The 15,244-nt window shown below is 37.7% G+C and overlaps 1 protein-coding gene across 2 annotated transcripts in view; it reads left to right on the forward strand.

Annotated features, from left to right (window-relative positions):
• Positions 1 to 15,244, forward strand: part of AUH (AU RNA binding methylglutaconyl-CoA hydratase) — a 160,775-nt gene that overhangs the window by 85,933 nt on the left and 59,598 nt on the right. The window lies entirely within an intron of this gene.

The following is a 15,244-nucleotide window of genomic DNA, read 5'->3' on the forward strand; positions in this document are numbered from 1 at the left end:
CCTGTTGCTCTCTTTTTGTGCTGTGTCCTGTTAGATTTCTGAACTTTAAAATTATTGCATCAGTCACATTATTCTTGAAGGATAACACCGATATTTTGAAACTTTTATGTCAGTATGTAAATGTATGCGTCCTCAGAGAGCTTTACACATACAGTCAGACCCCAGTGGAGGAGGGGGCAGGGCTTCCCAGGCTTTGTGCCAGCTTACTGTGTTTCTCTGCAGCTGGACAAAGGTTAGGGTTGGTGGGTAGCCTGAATTTTGAGCTGAGGAGGTGTTGTTTCTTCTGTTACTACAAAAAAGGTGAGCAGCTTCTGTTGGAAGACTCATTTAAGAAAGTACTTTTCCACCATTGATAATGAAATCTGCATCACCAGATAAATCTGAAATTTTTGTTCTTTCGTCTGATGCAGAGAATTTGGAGACATTCCCATTCTGTGAAGTCATTCTTTCAAAAAGTTGACTTCACCTGAGGATGTGCACATTGATAACATTAGTTTATGAATGAAATAACAGTAATAATGTAAAAATTAAAGGCAGTGTTTGAATACTTCCTTTGTATCTAAGTTAAAATTATATGTTTAACCTTATCATTATAAGAATATTTATCCTGGTTAAGGTGTATAGGTAGAGATAAAAACATAATTCAGTGAAACTGAAGACTACCCAGATCAATATATAAGACTCACTGAGTTTTCTACTTTGGTAATCCACAAAAATAATATTCTTGTAGGTAAAAGCATTTACTATCTACCTGTTTTACCACGCCAATCTTTTTCACAGTGACTCATGAAAACCCTAAAAGGATTTATAAGAAAATAGACCCAATTGAAAAGAATTATCAGATAAAAATATGTGAAATAATACAAGGTTTAGAAAAAGGATGATATGACATGTTTCTGAAATTCCTTTAAAGAAGTAAGCATTTATTCATAATTAGGATATGACTGAGCCTAGAAAGATAGTGACTGTAGTTGAATGGTGGGCCTCCTGAGAGATATGTCAATCTGGAACCTATGAATGTGACCTTATTTGGAAAAGGGGTCTTTGCAGATGTAATTAACTTAAGGATCTTGAGATGATTTCATCCTGGATTGTCTGAATGAACCTCAGATTCAATGACAAGTATCTTTATAAGAAGAGGAGAAGATTCAAAAAAGAGAAAAAACAAAGAGAAGAAGGTCTTGTGAAGACAAAGACAGAAGAGATTGGAGAGATGCATTTGCAAGTCAAGGAAGAAAAAGGATTGCTGGCAGCCATCAGGAGCTAGGGGATTCTTCCTCAGAGCCTCCAGGAGGAACCAACCCTGCCATCATCTTAATTTTGGACTTCTGGCCTCCAGAACTATGAGAGAATAAATTTCGGTTGTTGTAAGCCACCAAGTTTGGTAATTTTGTTACAGCAGCCCTAGGAAACTAATACAGTGGTTTTTAATGTTTAAGTTTTTTGGAAAGGGAATTAGTAGGTGGCAGAGATAGGGGATAGAAGGAAAATGAACTTGATAATTTGAATATTTACCAAGTCCCGGATATGAAATGTTTTGTATTAAAACCACCAGAAGATAATACTGTTGTGTGGGAGTATAGTTGGGTTTGATTAGATGCAAAAAGCTTAATTGATTATACTAAGAAATGAGGGTGGTAGCTTTAGCTCCTTCCATCTTCCCTTGGGAGCTGTCTGTGTCATATTAGGTCTAGAAGTTAGCATTTTCTTCACAGTGTACTTAAGTTCTCTGGGGTCCTTAACAAATTTATTTGTTATAAAACTCAGAATGCTTTAACATTTTCCATTTGTTTATAAAAGATAGTTTTCTGTCTTTTTGTTTTCTCTCCTTTTTTTCTAAGTGAGTCTGAAGGAATATTAGTTGCTCCTTTAATATAATGAAGTTTTCAAGTTTATAGCTCATAGTGCATGTAATTATGTAGTACTGAATTTTTTATTGAAAATGAATCTAATTTTGTATAAGGCCACGTACTCACATTTAGATAATAAGAGGTGCATGCACAATTTTTGCTTCAGTTTTATATTAGCATTATGGCTATTAAAGTACCCCAAGTAAAGCCTGTTTTTTTGTTTGTTTTTTTAAATAATAGCAGAACAGTTTGTTTTAAGTAAGGATTTTTTTTTAAGTGTATCTAAAGGAGCTATTTCTGAAAATTTTATGGAGAAAATCCTCTTCTGTCCTATGCATAGAAGAATGTTTTTAATCCACAGATATTTTCTCCAATTTCATTTCTCTCCTCCCCTTTCTCTTAGATCGGGGTCCCCAACCCCCAGGCCATGAACCGTCACTGGTCCATGGCCTGTTAGGAACCAGTCCATACAGCAGGAGGTGAACAGTGGGCAACCGAGCGAAGCTTCATCTGTATTTACAGCCACTCCCCGTTGCTCGCATACTGCCTCAGCGACGGCATTCGATCCTCATAGGAGCGCAAACCCTTCTGTGAACTGCACATGTGAGGGATCTAGGCTGCGCGCTCCTTATGAGACTCTAATGCCTGATGATCTGAGGTGGAGCTGAGGCAGTGATGCTAGTACTGGGGAGCGGCTGCAAATACAGATTATCATTAACAGAGAGGTTTGACTACACAGAGACCATAATAAATCAATTGCTTGCAGACTTAGAGCAAAACCCTATCAGTGAGTGGCAAGTGACAATTAAGCTGCATCTGGTAGCAGGCCTTATAGTGGCAAGTGAGTTGATGTACCTCAGCTGTATCTGGTGGCAGGCTTGAAGTCGAATCTGATACTTACTTTAGTCTGTGTGTGGCCCACCCATTATTTTATTTACCACTTCCATCTGCGCCTCTTTGCCACATTGCACACTTGTCTCAGTCACATGTAAGCCCACAAGCTAACCCTAGCCAAAATGAGTAAAAAACAAACGTCACTGGAGAGCTTCTTTGAAAAGGGGGAGAGACCTAATGAGGAGACAGCAGAAGAGCCTAAGACTGCCAACAAAAAGAAAGCTGCATTTAAAAGAAAATACCAAGAGTCCTTAAATTATGGGTTCATTGCAACAGGTGATTCACATTCTCCAAGCCCGCTTTGTATAATATGTGGTGACTGGCTATCCAGCAAAGCCATGAAACCTTCAAAACTGCTTCGCCACATGGAGACAAAGCACCCTGCATCAAAAGACAAGCCTTTGGAATTTTTCAAAAGAAAAAAAAAATGTGAACACGAAGGACAGAATCAATTATTGAAGGCCACCACTTCATCAAATGTGTCTGCTCTGAGAGCACCATTCTTAGTGGCTAACTGCATTGGTAAAGCTAAGAAGCCCTTTACTATTGGTGAAGAGTTGATCCTGCCTGCTGCTGAGGACATTTGTCGTGAACTTTTAGGAGAGGCTGCATTTCAAAAGGTGACACATGTTCCTCTTTTGGCTAGCACCATAACTAGATGAATTGATGAAATAGCAGAGGATATTGAAGCACAATAGTTAGAGAGGATTAATGAGTCACCATGGTACGCAATCCAGGTTGACAAGTCTACTAATGTTGACAACAAGGCAACAATGCTTGTTTTTATGTGACATATTTTTCAGGAGGATGTGCATGAAGATATGTTATGTGCACTTTTGTTGCCAACTAACACCACAGCTGCAGAACTATGTCTTTGAATGATTACATATCAGGAAAACTGAATTGGTCATTTTGTGTTGGTATATGCACGGACGGAGTGGCTGCCATGACTGGACAGCTTTCTGGTTTTACTGCTCGGGTCAAAGAGGTCACTTCTGAATGTGAGTCTACGCACAGTGTCATCCACAGAGAAATGCTGGCTAGCCAAAAAATGTCACCTGAAGTTAACAATGTTTTGCAGAATGTGATTAAAATTATCAACCACATTAAAGTACGTGCCCTTAACTCACGTCTGTTCACGCAGCTCTGTGAGGAGATGGACGCAGAGCACGCACATCTTCTCTTATACACAGAAGTGAGATGGCTTTCTGAAGGTAGATCACTGGCCAGAGTTTCTGAGTTACGAGAGCCACTCCAGAGATTTCTTTTAGAAAAACAGTCACCACTGGCGGCACATTTCAGTGACACAGAATGCGTCGCAAAACTTGCTTACTTGTGTGACATATTCAACCTCCTCAACAAACTCAATCTGTCACTTCAGGGGAGAATGACAACTGTGTTCAAGTCAGCAGATAAAGTGGCTGCGCTCAAAGCCGAACTGGAATTATGGGGGCAACGAGTGCACTTTGGGATTTTTGACATGTTTCATACATTAGCAGAGATTTTGAAAGAGACTGAGCCAGGGCCTTCTTTCTCCCAGCTGGTGCATGATCACCTATCTCACCTTTCACAAGAGTTTGAGCATTACTTCCCAACCACAGAAGACCCCCGAGCTGGGAAGGAATAGATCCGCGAACCATTTGTGAATAAGCCAGGTGAATTGACTTTGTGCATGCTAGGAGAGGATCAGCTGCTTGAGGTCACAAATGAGGGTGGCCTCAAAAGTATTTTTGAGACAACTTCAAATCTCCATACATTCTGGATTAAAGTCAAGGCGGAATATCCTGAGATTGCCACAAAAAGACTGAAAACCCTGCTTCCATTTCCAACAACCTGTCTTTGTGAAGCAGGGTTTTCTGCAGTGACAGCAACCAAAAAGAGATTACGGAGTAGATTGGGCATAAGCAACACACTTTGGGTGTCCCTGTCTCCCATCACCTCCAGATGGGACCATCTAGTGGCAGGAAAACAGGCTCAGGGCTCCCACTGATTCTGCATTATGGTGAGTTGTATAATTACTTCATTGTATATTACAATGTAATGATAATAGAAATAAAGTGCACAATAGATGTAATGTGCTTGAATCATCCTGAAATCATCCCCCCCATCCCCGATCCGTGGAAAAATTGTCTTCCACGAAACCAGTCCCTGGTGCCAGAAAGGTTGGGGACTGCTGTCTTAGATGATCCTCATATGAAAATACTGCTTATTTTTTTCTTAAAACTGTTTTCAAATTGGTGAATTTGCTATGTCTAAAATGATCTCTGAGGTGTCCTCTTTTTTTTTTTTTTTTTGACTGTAAACATTGCTGTTAAGTGTTATAAAGAGCTTACTATAATAGACGTAGTAGACTACACTGAATTTTTTTTCTGCCTTCTTGGTGGTGCTTAACTTGCTTCCTGTTGTAGATGCTCATTGAGCAGCCAGGTGCTCATGCCCCCATCAGTGAGCCTTTCTTCACTGTCAGTGGTCCCAGCCTTTCATCTATTTCAGACAAGGGTGGTTGTGAATAGAAGATGGGTAGAATGTAAGTGGGGAGAATTCAAATACAGGGAGAGTATTGTGGAAAAAATAGTGCTTTGCTTTCCTTTTTAATACTATGGATGAAATAAATATTTTCGGGGAAAATGTGTGAACTCCATCCAGTCTAGAAGACATATGTCTATAAGTCTAACAAAGAATGCTCTTCTAAGTTATTACAGGCTCATGGTTCCGTATGTTAATCCAAGTGAAACTATCTCCCCATTTGGATTTACTGTATGTTTGATCAGCCACAAAAGAGTTAACCTGATGCTCTTAGTTGTCATGTTATTATCACTTCTGCACTTTTGTGATAACAGTTTACTGGGAAACTGTAATCAAAACCTGGCATTAAGTTTTCTTTCTTTCTTTCTTTTTTTTTTACTTGAACTTGAGTCTGAATAACAATGTGATTATTTTTAAGGTATATTTTGTAAATTTTCTTAAAATAAAAAAGTTAAATTATAAAGCGATTATTTTGCAGATAGAGTAATAGTCCTAATGAGCGTATTAATGGACCATTACTATAATGCAAGTTTTAGATTAGTGTTCTAAATTTCAGTTTTTACTTGATCATTAAAGTTACATAGTTAATGAAAAGTAAGATGTGAAGGAAGGTGGAAACATACTAAAGCCAAATTGAACTTCTTTAAGTTGTATTATTTCAGGTAAAATAAAAATAGAATGTAAGTGTCATATACTTAAACCAGTACTTTTATTTGTAATATATATATATTTAAGTATAGACAGATATTATAAAATATAAAATACCATGTTATTGGTTTAAAGCCAGTTTAAAAATCCTTAATATTGTTACCCTAGGATCTTCCTGTAATATTCTTAAATTATATTAAGGATTTTTATACACTAAATAGCCCTACTCTGTTCTTTATTATTTTCACCTTTAAGAAAGCAGCTAAACTTCCTATCTTCTTCCCAACTGAGAGAATTCTCCAGTACTAGAAAATAAAATTCTCTTTTGGAAATAGCTCCCCAAACAATACCACCCTTTAACACATTTATAAGAATGCAATAAAAACAAGTTCAGAGGATTAGAATTCTGTTATTTGACAGTTTAGGAAATTTCTGGAAGTTTGCACAGAAAATGGTGGCAGATTCTTTTATTCCTGGCCTCTGTTTCTTACATCTTCTACTAGAGGATTTGGGGTATATGTCAAGAAACCTTATTATATCTAAGAAAACTGTTAAGGCTTCTTGCTTGGGTATACATCACTGTGGACAAGATGTCTAGTATTTCCATTGCTCTGTGGTTCTCTTTCATTCTCTCTAGCTTTTTATTTCGGAAATATTCAAACTTTAGGAAATGTGAAAGGCAGTAAAAGGAAACTCTTTATACCCTTTGCCAAGATCTGTCCCCGCCCATTTCCCTCTCCTTCCACTCTCCACCTCCCTCTCTCATATGTACATCCATTGTGTTCTTGCCGAACCATTTCAAAATAACAAGGTGAACCTTTAAATATTTCAGTATGCTTTTCCTAAGAATAAGAAAGGACTCATATGACCACAACACTGTTATAACACCTAACATATTAACATTATTATTAATATTCAGATTACCTCAGGTTCAAAATGTTTGTAGTGGTCTTTTTGGTTTGCTTTTCCAATTCAGGATTCATTTAAATGTCACACATTGCAATTTTGTTTGTTTGTTCTTTTAATCTCAGTAAGTTTTCCATCTCTTTTTGTTTTTTTTTTTTTTAACACTAATCTTTTTAAAAAGAAGTCAAGCAAATTATTGAAGTTTGCGCATTCTGGATTTGACTGAGGTATTTCCTCACGTTTAAGTTTATGATAAAAAATTTTTGCCAAGAATACTAAATGGGCCATGCTCTATATTTTCTTTTCTTTTCATTTGATGGCACTTAAAGTTAGGTTGTCCCATTTTGGGTGACAATAACTTTGATCATTTGGTTAAAGTGGTGACTAACTGTGGGTATACTTTTAGTATTCTCTTCTTGGAAAGTTTTCAGGAAAAGAGTCTTTAATAATTATCATTGGTATTGACTATTTCCCAAATTAAAAAGGAAAGGAAGAAAGAAAAATGAGTTTTTTATGAAAAGAAAAAAGGAAGGAAGGAAATGAGAGCACTCAGTTTTCACAGGACCAGAATCAGAGTCCCCAGTCTTGTCTTTTTCTCCTCCCCAGGGTGAGGGGTTTGGGACATCACTGCATGTCTCACTGTAGGCTGTGTTTAGCAATAAGGCAGTATCTTGGCATGGTGTCCAGGAACTCTATTTTAAGGTGCGTCTGTGAAGTAATGACAGATTTTTAAATCCAGTGTGTGTGTTGTCCTGAACACAGTAGTCATTTTGGAAAGTTTTGTTTATAACTTTTGTTGAAATATTCTTAGAACATACATCAGAATCTGAGCTTATTCTTTTGACTGTCTTCAGCAATGACTCATCTTGATCCTGTGAGGGTGAATTTGATTTTCATAAATAGCAAGAGACCTTTTGGTGCCAAATCTGATTAATAAGGTCATACTATTTCCGGAAGAAGAAAAGTATAACAATAAAAATAAGACTGCTTTTCTTAAGAGGCTTATATAATGTCAAACATTTACCAGTGTTGTGAGCAATGGATAGCACTGCTGGATTTAATGGACTGATTCCTAAGTGACCTCTAAAGGCCAGCACTCGTTCTGCTCTGTGAAGTCTAGTACATTTATGAACACACCTCATACAGTCTCATGCAGTCTCATTTCTTTGTACTTTTAAAATGTATTCAGTGACCGCTTTACTTTTTTCTAATTAGGGGGTTTTGGAAGTTATTTGTCGACAGGACATATTGTTAGTTGTTGTAGAGGAAACAGATATATCAATAGATGTAGATACAGGTACAGATATAGATGACTCAGCAGTGTTCCTTTAAAATGCCCATCTGAAATCTGGTAGGAGATATTAAACATGTGTACAAGTATCATAACTGCTTTATTATAAAGTTGTTGGAATCAAACATGAATAAAGCAGTTGAAACTGGGAATTGTGAGTTTGAGAAAATAGTGTGGATTCTGTCAGCTATAAGCCTCAGTTTATAAGACATGCAACATGGGTCCCCAGCACTTCTCTAACCTTCTCTCCTATTGCTGCCCCCTTTGCTCACACGCTGGGTTCCAGATGTATTTATTCAGTTAATTTGCAAATACTTGTTGACCCATGCACTGGTGTAGACACTGGGTATGTAGTCGTAAACAAACATGGAAAGATCACTGGGGACTCTGGGGATGGCCAAACACATGACATGATGCCTGACACTAGACAGATGTGATTGATAGCAGTTTCTTAGTCACATGTACTCACAGCTCAGGGGAAGCCACCACATGGCACACAGGACCACATGGAGGTTGTGCTTGGGAACAGTGAAAAAACAGAGTGTGGGAGGCAGGCTTTGTAGTGATGAGAAGGTGGTGTGCCCCCTGGTTCCTTAGGGAGGATGTGATTGGTTTTGTTTGAATAATTTCACAATCTGGCAGGAACCTGGAACCCTCTCCCCAGGAATAAGTAGGAACCATGTCTAGTTTTCCTGATGAGAGGTAGGTTGTTTGTCTAGGGGACTTAATTCATTGGAGCAGAGCTGAGAGGAGAACTTGTAGTCCGGCCATTTGTGGTTCACCTGATATCCCTAGGTGTTAGGCAGCACGTGATATTGGGACTTCAAAATTTTAGGCCTTACCCACATGAACAAATGGAAATATAGAAAGTTTCAGAATAGAGACGACAGAAGAAAGAGTGAGTGAACTTTGTGATTAATGAATAGGAGTTACTCAATCTAAGTAACAGAGAAACAAACAAACAAAAAACCTGAATAAATGAACTGAACCTCAGGGACCTATAGGACAATACTGAAATGTTTAACATTTGTGTCACAAGAGTCTCAGAAGGAAAGGAGAAAGAGTGTGGTTCAGAAAAAAAATATTTGAAGAAATAATGGCTGAAGATTTCATAAATTTGGTGAAAGACATAAACTAAGGATTTAAGAAACTGAGTGAACTCAAACAAGATAAGCCCAGAGAAATCCAGGACCAGACATGTCATAATCAAAATGCTTAAAACTAAAGACCAAATACTACTACTAATAATAATGATACTTAAAGTCAAAGGAAAATAACATTATTTATAGGAAAACAATGATTTGAGTGATTAGATTCCTTATCAGAAACAATGGATTCCAGAAATAAGTGGAATGGTATTTCTAAATTGCTAAAAGGAAAGAACTGTCAACCCATAATTCTGTATCAAGATAAAGTGTCTTTTAGGAATGAAGGTGAAATAAGGATATTCTCAGATTAAGGAAAACTAAGAGAATTTATGGCCTGCAGACCCAGTGTGGTATTGGGGAAAAGATAGACACTTTGATCTGTGGAACACAACAGAATCCAGAAATAGACCTGTGCAAATATGGCTGGTTGATAATTAATAATTCACACAAGCAATTCAGTGGAGAAAGTATGGTGGTGGGAAAGTTGTATATCCATATGCAAAAGAAAAGAGAAAACCACTTCAACCTAAATCTCACAATTTGTACAAAATGAACTCAAAATCATAAATTTAAATGTAAAATATAAAACGGTACAAATCTTTGAAGCTTCATGAAGCCAGAGACTGTCTCTCTCATTCCCACAGTTTGAAACCACAGGTCCGGTAGTCATCCATCGAGTATTACTAAATGTGTAAACTATAGTTGTCCCTTGGTATCAAGGGGGATTGGTTCCAGACCCCCCTGTAGATACCAAAATCCATGGATGCTCAAAATGGCATGGTACACCTTATAAAATGGTGTAGTATTTGCATATAACCTCTACACATCCTTCCATATATTTTAGATCGTCTCTAGATTACGTATAATGCCTAATACAATGTAAATGCTAAGTAAATAGTTACAAATACAATGTAAGGGCTATGTAAAGACAGTTGGCCCTTGAATAACATGGATTTGAACTGCACGGGTCCACTTATATGCAGATATTTTTCAATAAATATACAGTTGGCCCTCTGTATTCGTGGGTTTTGCATCCATGGCTTCAACAACTATGTATGGAAATTTCTGCCCGAAGTAGGTTGAATCCGAGGATGTGAAACCCACGGATACAGAGGGCCAACTGTATTCATTGTCCTATGCCATTTTATATAAGGAACTTGAGCATCTGCAGATTTTGGTGTGTGTGAGAGCTCCTGGAACCAATACCTCCTGCATACCAAGGGATGACTGTAGTTGGCAGCATGAGGCAAATTCAAGTCTTGCTCTTTGGAACTTTCTGGAATTTGTTTTTTCTGAATACTTTTGGTTGGAGAAGGTTGGATGAATCCGTGGATTTGGAGGGCCTGTTGTACTGCTCCTGGAGGAGATAGAATGAAATTAACTTCAAAGATGGGTTACACAAAGTAAATTAGAGATTAACTATTACAGGAATATTTTGTTTACTTGTACTGCATGCTTTTCTTCATTAAAATTCACCTTATTGCTTTATATATCCAAATTGTATAAGTAATGGGATTGAATTAATCAGCGATTTTGACTGACCTCAGATTGATGTCTGTCGTTCTCATTTTTGTTTTCTTTTTTTTTAATAACTAGTAACTTGGTATTTTGTGAGCAGCATGTTACTTTCCTGTTGTCCAGCTGTACTCAAGATAACCTTATTTGCATGCTACAAAATCTGCTCAGCGTCTTAATGGGGGTTCCCTTGTATGCAGCAAGTTGTTTTTCTTTTGCTGCTTTTGAGATTCTCTAAAGATACTCCTAAAAAGATCTTTTTTGCCACTTTAATTATAATGTGTCTTAGTGTGAGTCTTTCTTGGTTTATCTTTATCAGAATTCTCTGGGCTTCCTGGATCTTGATGTCTTTTTATCCTCTAGGTTAGGGACATTTTTAGCCATTATTTTTTCAAACAAGTTTTCTGCCCTTTTTTCATTCTCTTCTTCTTCTGGGACCCCTATAATGGGAATATCGGTTCACTTAATGTTGTCCCATAAGTCTCTTAAGCTTCACTCTTTTCCATTCTTTTTTTTTTGCGGTACGCGGTCCTCTCACTGTTGTGGCCTGTCCCGTTGAGGAGCACAGGCTCCAGACGCACAGGCTCAGTGGCCATGGCTCACGGGCCCAGCCGCTCTGCGGCATGTGGGATCTTCCCGGACCGGGGCACGAACCCATGTCCCCTGCATCGGCAGGCGGACTCCCAACCACTGCGCCACCAGGGAAGCCCTTTTTTGTTGGTTTGATTGGTTGAGTTCCACTGTCTTGTCTCCGAGTTCCCTGATTCTTTTTTCTACTTCATCTAGCCTGTTGCTGAACCCCTCTATTGTATTTTTCAGTCCAGTTATTGTATTCTTTAACTTTGTCACTTTTGTTTGCACTGTCTTAAATGTCTCTTTGTGGGAATTCCTTTTTGTTCATGCATTCTTTTCCTGTCCTCAGTGAGCATTTTTATGACTTATTTTCAACTTTTTTTCATATAAATCATTTGTTTTTGTTTTGTTAAGGTCTTTTTCTGAGGTTTTATCTTGGCCTTTTTTGGGGAATTTATTCCTATGTTTCTTTATTTTCCTAATTCTCTGTGTTAGTTTTTATGCATTAGATAAAACAGCTAACTCTCCCAGTCTTGGAGATGAACCTTATTGTTCAGCCCTGCCCTAGCTCTTTATTGTCTTTCAAACCTTTGGTTTTGTGCAAGTATCCTGCTTTATTCTAAGTGGCTGTCAGTAGTTGAGGGTGTGCCAGGACCTGTCTGTGTCTCAGAGGGGAGGACCTCAGCATCTGGATTCAGGCTGATTGGAAGCCAGACCCTTAGGCAGCAGCTTTTAAGGTATGCAAACATATTTCTTTCAGGGGAAGACTGGGAGATGGGCATTTCTGTTTGTTCCCTCTACACTGACCCTTCGGTGATAGGCAGTTAAGAAATGTTTGTTTGCTGTTGTCCTTTTCAACCATTAACACAAGACCAGCTGATCAGCACACCCAGGCTATCAAGGGATGTGTCCTCTAGGCAGCAGCTACAAAAGCTGGGGTGACGGATGTGCGCACAAGGTTCTTTCTCAGAGACAACAGCTACTTGGGGCAGGGCAGATGGAGGGTGGGAAGGTATGCAGCTTCCTTATCTCTAGAGAAGATTGTAGTAGGTCCTTTGATGTGTGTTTAATTAGAAGCTGCCCCTCGGGGCCCAGCTATGAAGGTAAGCTAATTGGCTTCTTTCACAGAAATACTAAGCCTTTTATTCAGCTACCTCTCCATTGTGCCACAGGGTGTATAGCTGTAAAAACTCTTTCTCCATTTGTTATAGTCTCGTGAATGTAAGCTTCATTGGCCTCCAGAGCCTAGTGATCAAGGGGTATCTCCTGGGCAGCAAAAATTAGGGGGCCAGATTTGTGTCTACAAACTCATTTTTAGGAGATCCTGGTGACTTGGAGTGAGGCAGAGGGAGTGCAAAGATGGCGCCCAGTGGTCTCAGCTGTCTTTGGATAGTATTTCAGTAGGCCTCTAGATGTGTATTGAATTAGATGCTTGTTCCTTAAATTGGCCTCCTTCACAGAAAGACTGGGCACTTTTCAGGCAGCTGCTTCTGTGCTGGCTTTGGTAGGGGGTAGCCAGGTGAGTCTGTGCGAGCTCAGAACTGTTTCTCAGTTTGCTGTAGCTGTCATTCTCGTTGATATGAGCCTGTTGACTTTCAAAGCTAGATATTTTGTGTTTCATTTCTCAGGTGCAGGGCTTAAAAGTTGGTGTGCCTGATGTGGGATTCTAACGCTTTGCTCCTCAGGGAGAAGCTTGGATTTTTGAGCTCCCTCCGGATTGTGTGTCACCGCACTGGGGGTGGGGTTAATGGTGAAATTGTGCTGCAGCCTCTTCTACCTGTTTCAATGTGGGTTTTTTCCTAATTTGCCAAATGTGGAGGAATTAATTGTTCAGGTAGTTTTGGGGTTTCTGTTAAGAGGACATTGTTCCTTATTTAGCTGTAGATTTGGTGTGTCTATGGGAAGGGGTGGTTTCAGGATACTCCTATGTTGTCATCTTGAACTGGAACTCAGTTGCATTATTTTGGTCGAACGACTGAAAGCATAATCAGAAAAGTTCTATGCACCCAGAATGATTGTTGTTATGGTGAAAATGGTGAAACAGATTCACCAATGTTTATAGTTATTTGTTACTCGGAGATGTGCACCATCTGTCATGATTGTGGTTGAACTGAAAAACATCCTGTTAACATTCAGATGTCTTTGTAAAATTGGCTGTTATTAAATAAGCTTTTTGCATGTAGGATTACACTGCTAAACTAGGATGTGTTTTTACAATCACATGTCTCACTTTGTGCTTTTTTTTTTTTTTTTCATTTTACCGTGGCACTTTGTGAATATACCCTTTTGACCCTTTTGATCACTATTTATAGCAAGCTTTAGTGACATCTCTTTTGTTGATCCTATTACGTGTAGCCAATTGCCAGCAGCCAGGTTTGTTCTTTTCCTACTCTTTTTTCGCCTTCTACCTTCTGCTGTCTCTTTCCTGATATCTCACCATTAGAAAATCACCTACTCCTTCCACCATGCCTCCTCCAGTGGAGAAATCTTGAACTACCCCATCCTCAGAGTCCATGTCCCTTTGGGGAAGTCTTCTGTGAGAGGTGGTATAACCTCAGTCAGTAAGAAAGTAATGGTATTACTTTAAAATTTAACTTCTAGAGCATTTGAACACAAAAGTAATATTGCTATTTTTTTAAAAGGAAAACATATAATCACTAATAATGTATGATTAGAAATAAAAATAGTAATGGGAAGCAGTTTGTGGCAGTTTCAAAGTTGAATTAATCTTTTAGCAGTTGACAGATTTCTTAAAAGCAATTGCCTATGTTGTCTCATGTCACGTTATTTTGATGAAAACAATAGGGAAATATTAGTCCCAATAAGTAATTATTATTAATGGTTTGTTGCCTGTCATTTCAGACTTTTAAAAGTGCATCTACCAATGTATTAATACATATCTGCATAGATTTTTTTCCCCTAAAAGTATGATCATATTATACATTTTGTTCTGTGACTTGCTATTTTTGATTTAATGGTATATTTTAGATAATCGCTCCTTCCTGTCTTATTTATAACTAGTACAGAGAAACTTCTGATGTTTCACTATAAAGCATTCTCCTGGCTTTAACTGAGATATGTATCCATAATCCTATGAAGGAAATATCTTGACATATTGATAATGTTGAATTTTTTGATACTTGAATTATTTAGATAGATTTTCTATTATAGACAGATTCTGGTTTTCTTAGAGTGAACTACTCTGGTAATGGTATATTATTCTTTCATGCTTAATGATTCTTCTGGATTCTGTATACCTATATTGAAATGGTACTTTTTGCATCCATTTTTATAGAAGAGATTAGTTTGAAGTTTTGTTTCATATGTTATCTTGTGAGATTTTGGTAGCAGTTAAATATTAGCATCTTAAAAATGATTTGGAAGCCTTATTAATTTTCTGCTTTCTGGGATTCTTGAAATAATACTGGAATTAAATAATACCCTTGAAATTTTATATTAATTTTACTTTTGTGTCCTGATATATTTTGAGATTTTAAAATTCCCTTTTAATAATTCACAATTCTTGGGAAATATAATTACCCAGATTTTCAGATATACTGACATAGACTTGTATATCATGTGTTCCTATAATTCTTTTAATTTTCTTTCATATTTGGGTGTTTGCCCTTATTAATTCCTTAATTTGTATTTTTGTTCTCTTCTCTTTTTCATGATTTGTTTTTCCACAGAAAGAACCAGCTTTTAGGTTTATGGGTTTTTTTCCCCCCCTTTTACTGTTTTTTTCCCCTTTTACTGTTTTTTTCTTTTCTGATTTATGACTTCCTGCTTTTGTGATAATTCTACCTTTTCTTTGTCTCAGTGCTTTCATTGCTCTTTTTTAACTTAAAAATTTAGTTTGTTTATCTTCATTTTTAGTGATGAAAAAGTTTGTA

The sequence above is a fragment of the Phocoena phocoena genome, chromosome 6 (genome assembly GCF_963924675.1).
Source record: "Phocoena phocoena chromosome 6, mPhoPho1.1, whole genome shotgun sequence".
Taxonomy (NCBI): domain Eukaryota; kingdom Metazoa; phylum Chordata; class Mammalia; order Artiodactyla; family Phocoenidae; genus Phocoena; species Phocoena phocoena.